A 10,406-nucleotide genomic window follows, 5' to 3' on the forward strand; every position below is an offset into this window, starting at 1 on the left:
CTTTTGGTGAATTAGTCTGTTTGGTGTGATTGCTTGTCCTCCGTCTGCTTGTTTGCAGTGGATAGATGGCCTTGGTTGATGCAAACGAGGATACCAGTTTATCATGTCAGACCCATTAGACACACAAGCATCAATATCTGGTGCTTTGAATGCGCCTCAGTATGGAGAAGCGCAGCTAGGGCCACAAAGCATGAACCCGCAAGATGCGTCCGCAGGGTCGTCTGACGTGCAACGCGCAGATCATCAGGCTGGCATTGAAAGAAAGGCTAGACTTGATGCAGTCTTGACAAAGGTGTGTGCATACTGCTTTGTGTAGGCTCTTTCTCCAGGACACCGAGGCTACTTGGCAATATTGCTGATAGCACGTTCGATGGGTGATCCTTTCTGTTGTGTATCTTTCCGATAACCCACGACCAAAACAAGTATCTCAAAGAACATGTGCGTTTTGGGCAGGCACAGTGCATCCATGCGCGCGCTGTTGGCGATTTTCTCATGTCAGGTCTTTTGATATGAAACAACGGCAGTGCATATGGGGTGCTATGGCGCAATCGATACCATAACCTATGGTAAATGCGTGTTGCAATCATTCTACTCGTATTTGCTTGGTATCTCACTGCCCACACACCTGGCTTTCATAATAAGCTGTGCCTCAGGGTGCGTGCACAGGGTTAGAACGCCACCCATCATCCACTGAGATGGTGGTCACAGGGCTCAGGCTCGCGGGGAGTTGATCCCTGTTTTGCTTGTGTGTCATGCACTGTACACTTCTGCCCATGCAATCAGCACCGATGTCTCCACATGCCCATCAGTCATGATCCACAAAATACGCAGCGTGACTGTGACAAACACTTGTTAGTGGGCCGCACAGGACTCAGCTAATCGGAACAGCAATAACCAGCGCAGGGATGTGTGCATGTATGGGCTGCTCCAGGGCAGAAGGCGTCAGCCATTCGTTGAACTTGACTTGCGGAATGCATCTCTAGGGGCTTGGCGTGCTCATCTAGTTCTGACCTGGTATGTAAATCACAGCCTTTCGATCCACAGTTTGTTGGCTTCATTTCCAGGGATCTTTGTGATAGGATCACTCGGCTCTGACCTCTGTTCAGCATACTCATGCTCTGTGGACACAGCAAGTACACACCCATGCCAGCAGATTTAGTCTTAAATTACATTGATATAAGCAAGAACTACGGCTCATGCCGAAAGCAACAAAGTATACCACTCACACCATCATCATAGTGTGATCAATGAGAATGATGTTTCATTCTCTCATCATGGTCATGCAGTTTTGGAGGGAGCAAATGGTGGAGGTGAACAGCATAAGAGCCGGGCCGGATTGCTCGGAGATGAAGAACCACCCCTTACCATTGGCGCGGATCAAGAAGATTATGAAATCCGACGAGGACGTGCGTATGATCAGTGCGGAGGCACCTGTGGTGTTTGCCAAGGCCTGTGAGCTCTTCATTCTTGAGCTGACTCACCGCGCTTGGGCTCACAGCGAGGATAACCGCCGCCGGACGCTGCAGCGCAACGACGTGGCTGCTGCCATTGCAGAGACCGATGTGCTTGACTTTCTGGTACGTGCTCACTTGTTCCAGTATGCAATAATCAGGGGTTACGGGCAGGCTTCCAGGCAGGGCTCATGTACGCTCATTGGGTCTTGGGGAGAGCAGGCTCATGAGGCAGGCTTCCAGGCAGGGCTCCTTTTTGTGCGGCGAGTATCACGTCATTAACGCCATCATCTGTGCCACCAATCAACTGAATGTTTGAGTTAGCAGGGTACCTAGATCGGTGACAACAAAAGACATGCTCCCAGGATATTGTGCCTACCGCTGGGCCACTAGAGGGTTGGGATTGATTGTAGTAGCGACCAGAGCAGGGATGGTCAGAGCCACCAGAGATTGGGGATTGTAGGTGAACATCTGCTAGTAATTGGAGCGATTTGGTGACGATCTACAATCAGCTGTTCTTGCATGCAATGAGCCGGCTCAAGCGAAGCTTTGATTTGTTTTGTCCAAAGACTTCGCCCCAGACAGTATTCTTGAGAGACCTTGTCATCACAGATAGTGGCCATCACGAGCTGTCGTTGTGCAGCTGGACATCATTCCCAGAGATGAAGCAGAGGGGGTGACAGCACCAGCGGCGTCGCTGGCTCTCAATCACCTTCATCAACCGGCACACACCACACACTCGCCGATGATGTACGGCATGCCCGCGGGTGCGATGATGGGGATGCAGCAACCTCAGATGATGCCGCAGCAAAGTGCGGCGATGCCAGCAGGAATGCAGCAGCCTCAGATGCAGTTCATGCCGTACATGCAATGGCCAGGGATGTCAGGGGGCATGCAGCCTGGCATGCAGGTCGGCATGTCTCAGCCGCCATCGGAGCAAAGCGGTATGCCGATGGGCATGGTGATGGACCCCAAGATGCAAGCCCACATGGCTCAGCAGATGGCAGCTGCTCAGCAACAGTACATGCAGCGCCAGATGCAGCGACCTCAGCCGGTGCACCTTCCCACGCACAACCAGCTGCAGCAGCAGCAGCAGCAACAACAGCAGCAGCCGCCGCCGCCGCAGCAGCAGCAGCAGCAACAGCAGCCGCCGCAGTAGCGGCAATGACTGACCAATTTGATACCAATCTGATACCTGTACGTTAGTTGAAATGCATGCTTTTATTGCATTTTCTCTTGCGTGCCTGACCGCCACCAGATATTAGTCCATGACCAGGCTACAAGTGTAAATGATTACAACACCTAGCAGGATCGTGAGATACGCGTGTGTTGTTGTGGCTACGATACTGATCTGTGACGCTCTGATCTGTGACACTGAAAATGCAAATGCCGTGCATCTTTCTCTTGTCGTAATAAGATCGCTCCTAGGTCGATGATTCCAGTTCCGTCTCCAACCTTTGTGATCTCTGAGGTAGGTATGCCCGCTCAGTGCATCCACAGATCGAGGACACGCACGCAAAGCTAGGGTTACTCAAGAAAATAGTTGAAAGGTCCTTAGCTTGTTACTTCAATGTGGGCCCTTGCGAGCGGGGCAACCTCAGCTAGAGTATCTCTGCAGCGGTGTTGTGGAGATGCGTCGCAAATGGCTATGAACACGCCTTCGCGACACATTGTCCGGCAGGTATGTCAGTCAGTGCATGTGAGATACGTTGCCAACGGCCTCCTTGGCTTTGCTGGTACATTGGGACTTGGTGCTGCTATTTCGTTTTGACCGGGAGCCATCCTTGATGGCGGGATCCAACCACGCACGTCCACAGTTCTACGGTTATCATGCCACAGCCATGGCATATCCAGTTTCAACCACAAACTTTTGCAACTGACCAGCGAAAAGATGGCAGCGATCATTATCGTTCGACACGGCATCCACGAGCATGGGGTTGTTTGAGTCCCGAAGCTTACCCTGAACCCTGGCCAAGTGCGGTGGCAATACTGGACCATCTTTGAGAGATGCCAAGCTGAGCCGATCCAAGGATGCGTCCATGCACAACCTAAATATTGTCCAACATTTTGCACCAGGAAGCACGCGTATGCTAATCTGTGTTGCTATTTTATGGTTGTAGCCACATGTGACCGTCCCATACATGTCCTAACCATTCAACGAGGTTTAATTGGTGCTTCAACGTTGAAGCACTGCTTGAAAAAATGGAGTTAGAGGGTTTTGTGTATGCATCGCATGAAACCTGGGTAAAATATATTCAGAGGTTTGCATAGAGGACACGGCGCTCATACAATGCATGAGTATGTAGGCTTGTATCACAACATACCCTGTCATGGGATGGGATAGGGTGATACCCATGGCAAGGTTTCTGTCTGGTGCGGTTGACACCGTCAATGGTACCACCAAATAGCCAGATTTGCAAATTTTTTGCAACACGAAAACAATACACGGCCAAAACAAGAATGTGCACGAGCCAACATGAAAACTTTCGTGTCCTCTGATCATTTCCATGCATATGTCAAGAGCCGCCAATGATCATTCACCTGCATAATCACCGGTCATCCCTGGAAGACATGCAGTATCAATCCCAGCAGCCAATGATCATCCAAGTATTGCAGCAGACCTGCTGCGAGCGTTTTCTTCTTTCAGCACGCATGTACCCTTTGCAGGAAACACAAGACATTGTACGTCCAAGGACTCTGTGCGCCTCAGTTGCATGCCGCCGCGATGTATTGTTATCTGCCCTGCTCATATTACCCTGCTCCTTGCGAAATCCTGCTCAAGCGGTGCGTTTCTGGATGCTCGAATTCTTGTTGCAATCCAGATGACATTCCCAAGTAGAACTTGGAGTTGACATGCTCATGTGAATGCATTGTTGTTGTAAAACGAAATTCCTTCGGGGGTGCCCGAAGCCCCTTGGGCAGGTCCCTGTCGATGCAGTGCGCGCCTTCAGCAACATGCCACGATTCCTCAATTGCTGACCAACTTGTGTCATAATCTTCTCTTGTATTTTGGTCTTGTTTGCAAACCGGAGTCACATTGCGCTCAGAAGTCCAAAGGCGACTCTGCCTTCTGAACAGCAGTATCACTGTGGTAATGTGTATGCATGAGCAACAGCGATTTGTTTACATGACGTGCAGCGCGGCTTGGACGCCTACATCAAGAAGAAGAAGCTGGATCCCTTGGAGTCGTACATCCCTGCAATCCTTGTGGCGCAAGGCCAGCTTGTGAACGTTCCAGTGGCCGCTCAGGAATTGAATGTCACGGCGGCACGCGAGCTGTTGCGAGCTGGGGCGTTTGTAGGCCTGCGGGATAACATCAGGGCCGTGGGAGAATATGCGGAGTCCACGTTTGGCAAGGACGAGACCAAGGCCCGTGTCAATTTCTTCTTCAAATCCCTTGAGACGGTTGACACTGCTCTTTTCCTGGTATGCCGCTCATTCAAACAGATGCTTTGTTTAGTGGCAGGGTTGCCGCTCAACAACCTGTCGATGGTGATGATTGATATATATGATGATTCAAGGTGCTTTGGGCTTTCAGACGACGACCATGGTGGCGTACATTTTGGGAAGTCAACCGCATCTACATGGACATCCAATATCTCTGGGAATGAGTGCTACCGTTAGCATGACCCGACGTAAGTGTACCTGGGCCTTTGCGGTGAGCTCTGGAGCTGTGATCTTGTGAAGAGTGGCCCTCATGGTCTGCAACATGGATAAGCACGTGCCCTGGACTGCGTGGATTGGAAGAGTGCTATGTGCAGGCTATTCGTGGCGATGGAGCGGTGCCCGAAAATCTGCAGGCGCTGGTCGACAACTGCAACGAGGCACTGGAAAAGGTTCTGGACACTGTGCCCAGCGATGCGATTGCCACCGGCAAGGAAATGGTCGAGGTCATTCAGTCCCTTGCCCCGACCATGGAGTCAGAGGCAACAACCGAGCAGTTGGAAGCTGCTAAACGCTTGAATGGTCTCATATAACGGACCTCAAGCCACAGCGCGTGTGTTCGGAATGGAAGCTGACATGATGGATGGGACGTAACCACGTCCAAACAAAAGCGGACGTGGATCAAGTGAATTATATTTTCATACGATTGACGAGTCCTCGCCCAAGGACACTAGATTTGAACGATTTGCTTAAGGCTTACGATTGTCAGCGCTGTGCTATGACAGTGAACTGCGCACACCATCAATAAAGCGCAGCACTGCAGGTCATAGCTTGAAACTTCGTACGCCAATGCTGTGACAATTCTTTCACGACTTGTCTCAGAGTTGACTGCGTCACCGACGGCAACCTGGCTGTCGTGACTATCTCTGGTGATGTTGTTTGCGATTTGAATTACTTGCCACGGCGCGACCACGAAGCATCGATTGGCAACGAAGCCGTCTGCGTCAAAGAAACAAGCACCAAAGTAAACGGATCATGGTTTCTTGAGGGGATGCAGTGAGCATAGACGTGTGCGAAGGCGTATTTAACCCATACTCTGCTCTTTTCGCAAGCTCTGCAAAGTCCCGTTACCAGCAGCTGGGCCATGGAAATGCCTTCGGTAGGCTGAATCTTTCTTCTGGGAGCCTTTGACAGTGCCACTGCCTGCTTGGTAACGACTATCTACCCCACGCTTGGCAATGCCTCGCGAAATCATCTGCGTACAGGTGGGGCAATGTGGGAACCAGATTGGCACGGAGTTCTGGCGCAAGCTCTGTCAGGAGCATGGGATTTCGAAGGATGGGAAGCTGGAGGACTTCACCACGCACGGTTTGGACAGGAAAGACGTCTTCTTTTATCAAGCAGACGACGAGCACTTCGTGCCACGAGCGATTCTCTTCGACCTTGAGCCCCGCGTCATCAATGGAATACAAAAGTCTGACATCAGAAACCTGTTCAATCAGGAAAACATCTTTGTCGGAGCAGAGGGTGGAGGTGCCGGAAACAATTGGGGAAATGGTTTTGATGACGCTCAAAAATTCGAAGAACAGCTTCTCGACATCATCGACAGAGAAGCAGAGTACTGCGACAGCCTGGAAGGCTTTACGCTGTGCCACTCCATTGCTGGTGGAACTGGCTCTGGCATGGGTTCTTATCTGCTGGAGGAGATACTCAGCAGCAGATACAGCAGCAAACTTGTGCAGGCTTACAGCGTGTTCCCCAACCAAAGTGGATCCAGCGACGTGGTGGTGCAGGATTACAACTCAGTCTTGACCCTGAAGCGTCTTACCCTGAACGCAGATGCCGTTGTGGTTCTCGACAACACCGCCCTAAATCGCATTGTGACTGAGCGGTTGCACATAGAGAACCCTACGTTTGCACAGACGAACTCCCTGGTGTCCACAGTCATGGCTGCATCCACAACGACGCTAAGGTACCCTGGCTACATGAACAATGACCTTGTGGGCCTCATAGCATCGTTGATACCCACTCCCAGATGCCACTTCTTGATGACAGGCTACACGCCTTTGACCGTTGAGGGGGGCATGGTATGTATTCATGCTCTGAAGTTCTGCTTTTGATGTTGCAGGCCACAGTATTGTCTATCTGCCTGTCTAATCCCGCTTTGCAAGCCTTTGTTGCATGGTCTGGCTGGCCTCAGGCACCCCTGACTTGTCCATTGTACATTGGCATAACTGAAGTCAGGCCAAGATCAGCTTGCATTGCAGAGAATGCTGAGATGTCTCCTCTTCTTGTTTCGCAGTCCGCCTCGCATGCTGTGCCTGTTCCTCTGTACTCATTGTGCAAGTCAGCTCGACATGCAAGCACCATCCCGTATATGGAGACGCATGCACGTTGGCCTTAGCACATGGCAAGTGCTGATGGCAGCAGTACTCTGCTGCGACAGTGTCAGGATGAGATCTCGAGGCAGCCTGCGTTGGAGATACAGAGGAGCAGAGTTGAAGGATAAGCCGTTGTGATGTGTTGAATTCTTGCTCTCCAACGATAGACTCCAGTGTCCTTCCCAGAAATCTGAGACTTGGGTAGACTTCCCATGTCTACCCCGCAGTGGTCACAGCCCCTGATATACGCAGGCTGTGCTTCCTATGAGTTGGATTATTCCCGTGTAACGACACCTCAACTTGATGTGACGAGCAGGGCTTTTCAATTCGAAGAGTATTACTTGATTATTGCCATCAAATGCGCCACATACTCCATGATATTTTGGGTCAGCAGGGTACCTAGCACGGTGAAAGAGAAGGCCATTGTGACCAGCCTGATGCTGCAGGCATCCAACCAGATCAGGAAGACCACGGTCCTGGACGTGATGCGTCGGCTGCTGCAGTCCAAGAACATCATGGTTTCCGCGCATGCCAAGGCCAAGGACAGCCTCACAAGCAAGTACATCTCGATCTTGAACATCATCCAGGGAGATGTCGACCCCACACAAGTGCACAAGTCCTTGCAACGTATTCGAGAGCGCAACCTCGTCAACTTCATCACATGGGGACCCGCTTCCCTCCAGGTGCGCGATTTGCCAGGGAGTAGCCTATTCAATAGGGTGGGCTACGTGGGATCAACACCTATCTGATGATAGACGATGATGATGATGATGTCGGTACAACGCCACTGCCTCAGCATTGGCTTATGTAGGGGCAATGCTATCATGTACCGGCGTTCTCTTCAAGTTTTAGCTCGTGCCAGCGGCCGCGCGTTTATGACAGGCTTCCTTGTTCCGACCGCTGACGTTCAATGAGCTGTATCACTTCGAATGTGCTGTCGTTGTTTCTTGTTGTCAATTTCTTGCCGTTATCTATGTGATGTAATGGTGATGTCGGTACAACGCCACTGCATCCTCACGGACATTGGCAGCTCCACGTGCTGCTTGGGAATCAGTGCTACCACTGCCATCAACAGAGGCAAGCGTACCTGGATCAGCCTCTCCGTACCTCCATAACCTGGCTATGAAAAAACTCCTTCACCTCCCGCTGTACAATTCTCAGACCTTTCCTGATGTCAGCAGTTCGTCGGCCCTGGATTCATGTCACACGCACCACATTCCAAGCCAACTTTACAACGCACCTGAACTCCCATCCCTGCCTATCCCTGAACATCACCGCACCCCGTCAAGATGCTCTGACCGGGGGAAATGCTGTGGCACTTGCCTTTCAACACAGCAATTTACAGGTCCCGTGCAGTGGCTGCCGATGCTGATGAAATTCAGTGGCAAGCCACCCATTCTGATCCTTGAGGGCAGCACCCAGTTGGTGCTTTCCAAAAGGAACTGTAGGGGAAAGCCGATGTAGCAGATACCTCAACATGGTCGCCTCGATGCGTGGCACACGCTCATCTTTGCAGTCTTTGTGCAGGTAGCGCTGTCAAAGCAGTCCCCATACGTCAAGACCCCACACCGGGTGAGTGGGCTGATGGTGGCAAACCACACATCAATCCGCTTCTTGCTCGAAAAGTGCCTCAAGGGCTTCCACAAGCTGTACCCTCGCTTCTACGTGGACCACTACAAGGACTTCAGCAAGTTCAACGATGGCAAAGGCAACCTCGTGCGAGACGAGTTTGATGACGCTGCCGAAGTTGTGCAGAGCTTATGCGATGAGTACAAGGCATGTGAGCAGGATGACTACATCGCGGCGATGGAGAAGCGCTCTGTCGACGCATTGTCCGACACACGCATTCCGCAGCGCGTTGCCGTCGCGTAGATGGAAATTCCACCCCGCTAGTTGGCATGCAGTACTTTTGCCCTCAGTGTATACACTCCATTGCAAGGGTGCTAGGCTTATGGGAACTCTGTGGCAAGTTTGCTTTGTTTGAATTGGTGATGTTCAATGCGGCTTTGTGAACAACGGCCACATGGCCAACATTGCTTTGGCAGCTATCACTGATAATGTTATTGTGTACATCATAGATCATCTCTGAAGGGACAGCCCAGAAGACGGCCTCCACCACGACCCAGTGATGCCCTGTTATTGGTGCCCACTTGCAGTCGTGGCACGCAACTTTGGTTGCTCGGAAATGGCCAGGTAGCAGGCAGCCTGCTTGCTCTCTGTTCAAGCAGGTGCCCGGCCAGAGTGGGGTTTGACCTAATCTGTTGCTGCTTCAATGTTACAGCTTGTATCTGTAGCAACAAGCCAATGTTGACATGACTACGATGTGTGGTTTACAAGAATGTCATGTCCACATGGACGTCGGCAACTCCACGTGCAAGCTTATGAATGAATGCTGCCGGCATCATAGCCCAAAGCAAGCCAACTGGGACAAGCCTGGCTCAGCTGGGTAGCATAAGGAGGACAGTGCATAAACTGTTGTTTGTGGGTGCCTTTCCTCTCAACAGATTCTTGCAAAGACAATAGATGTGCCCTTAAAAATGTTGCCATTTGTAGGCGACGTCCCCTGGATATTGTCCAGGCTCCTGACAGTGATTATCCGCACACCTGTTATCTCGAGATAGGTACCTCAGTTTCATGTGGAACGACCAATGAGACACGCAATCAGGCACTCTGGTGAGTACGTATCTGATTCCTGTTTTTCTGAAAAACATAATGTTTGGGTGAGTGCGTACGTCCAGTGTGCCCATCTTGCCTGCTCGTGCTCACTGTCACATTGCACTCATGTGCGCGAAGCTTTCTGCTCTGTAGACGAATCGACAAGCACCATGAGTGCTGCCGCAATAGCAAATGCGGTGGCCACATTTGCTACTGGGTCCATTCAGCTGAAGTACGACCCCAAGCCCCCTGCTCATTCCTTCGGTGTGCGACGTTAAGAGTCAAAGTATGCCTGATGTACCTGCGTGTCTACAGGACTGGACAGCATGAACCACACTTTCTGAGTGCTGAGTTCTGTTAATGTCTGTGTGGATTGTGATTCACGCCCAATCTGCCGTTCAGGGACCTCATCACTCAGGTTCGCAAGGCCAAGACTGCAGCTGAGGAAAGGGAAATCATAAAAAAGGAATCGGCCTTTTTACGCAATGCATTCGGTTCTAAGGGTGACAAGTTCAAGGCTCGGAACTTGGTCAAG

General features: G+C 51.2%; 1 pseudogene; it reads left to right on the top strand.

Moving 5' to 3' along the window:
- Positions 1-6,073: 6,073 nt before the first annotated feature.
- LOC149808793 (tubulin gamma chain pseudogene) lies at positions 6,074-9,088 on the top strand (annotated as a pseudogene).
- Positions 9,089-10,406: the final 1,318 nt, after the last annotated feature.

The sequence above is a fragment of the Nuphar pumila genome, unplaced genomic scaffold (genome assembly GCF_984573655.1).
Source record: "Nuphar pumila unplaced genomic scaffold, dmNupPumi1.hap1.1 HAP1_SCAFFOLD_2196, whole genome shotgun sequence".
NCBI classification, from domain to species: Eukaryota; Viridiplantae; Streptophyta; class Magnoliopsida; order Nymphaeales; family Nymphaeaceae; genus Nuphar; species Nuphar pumila.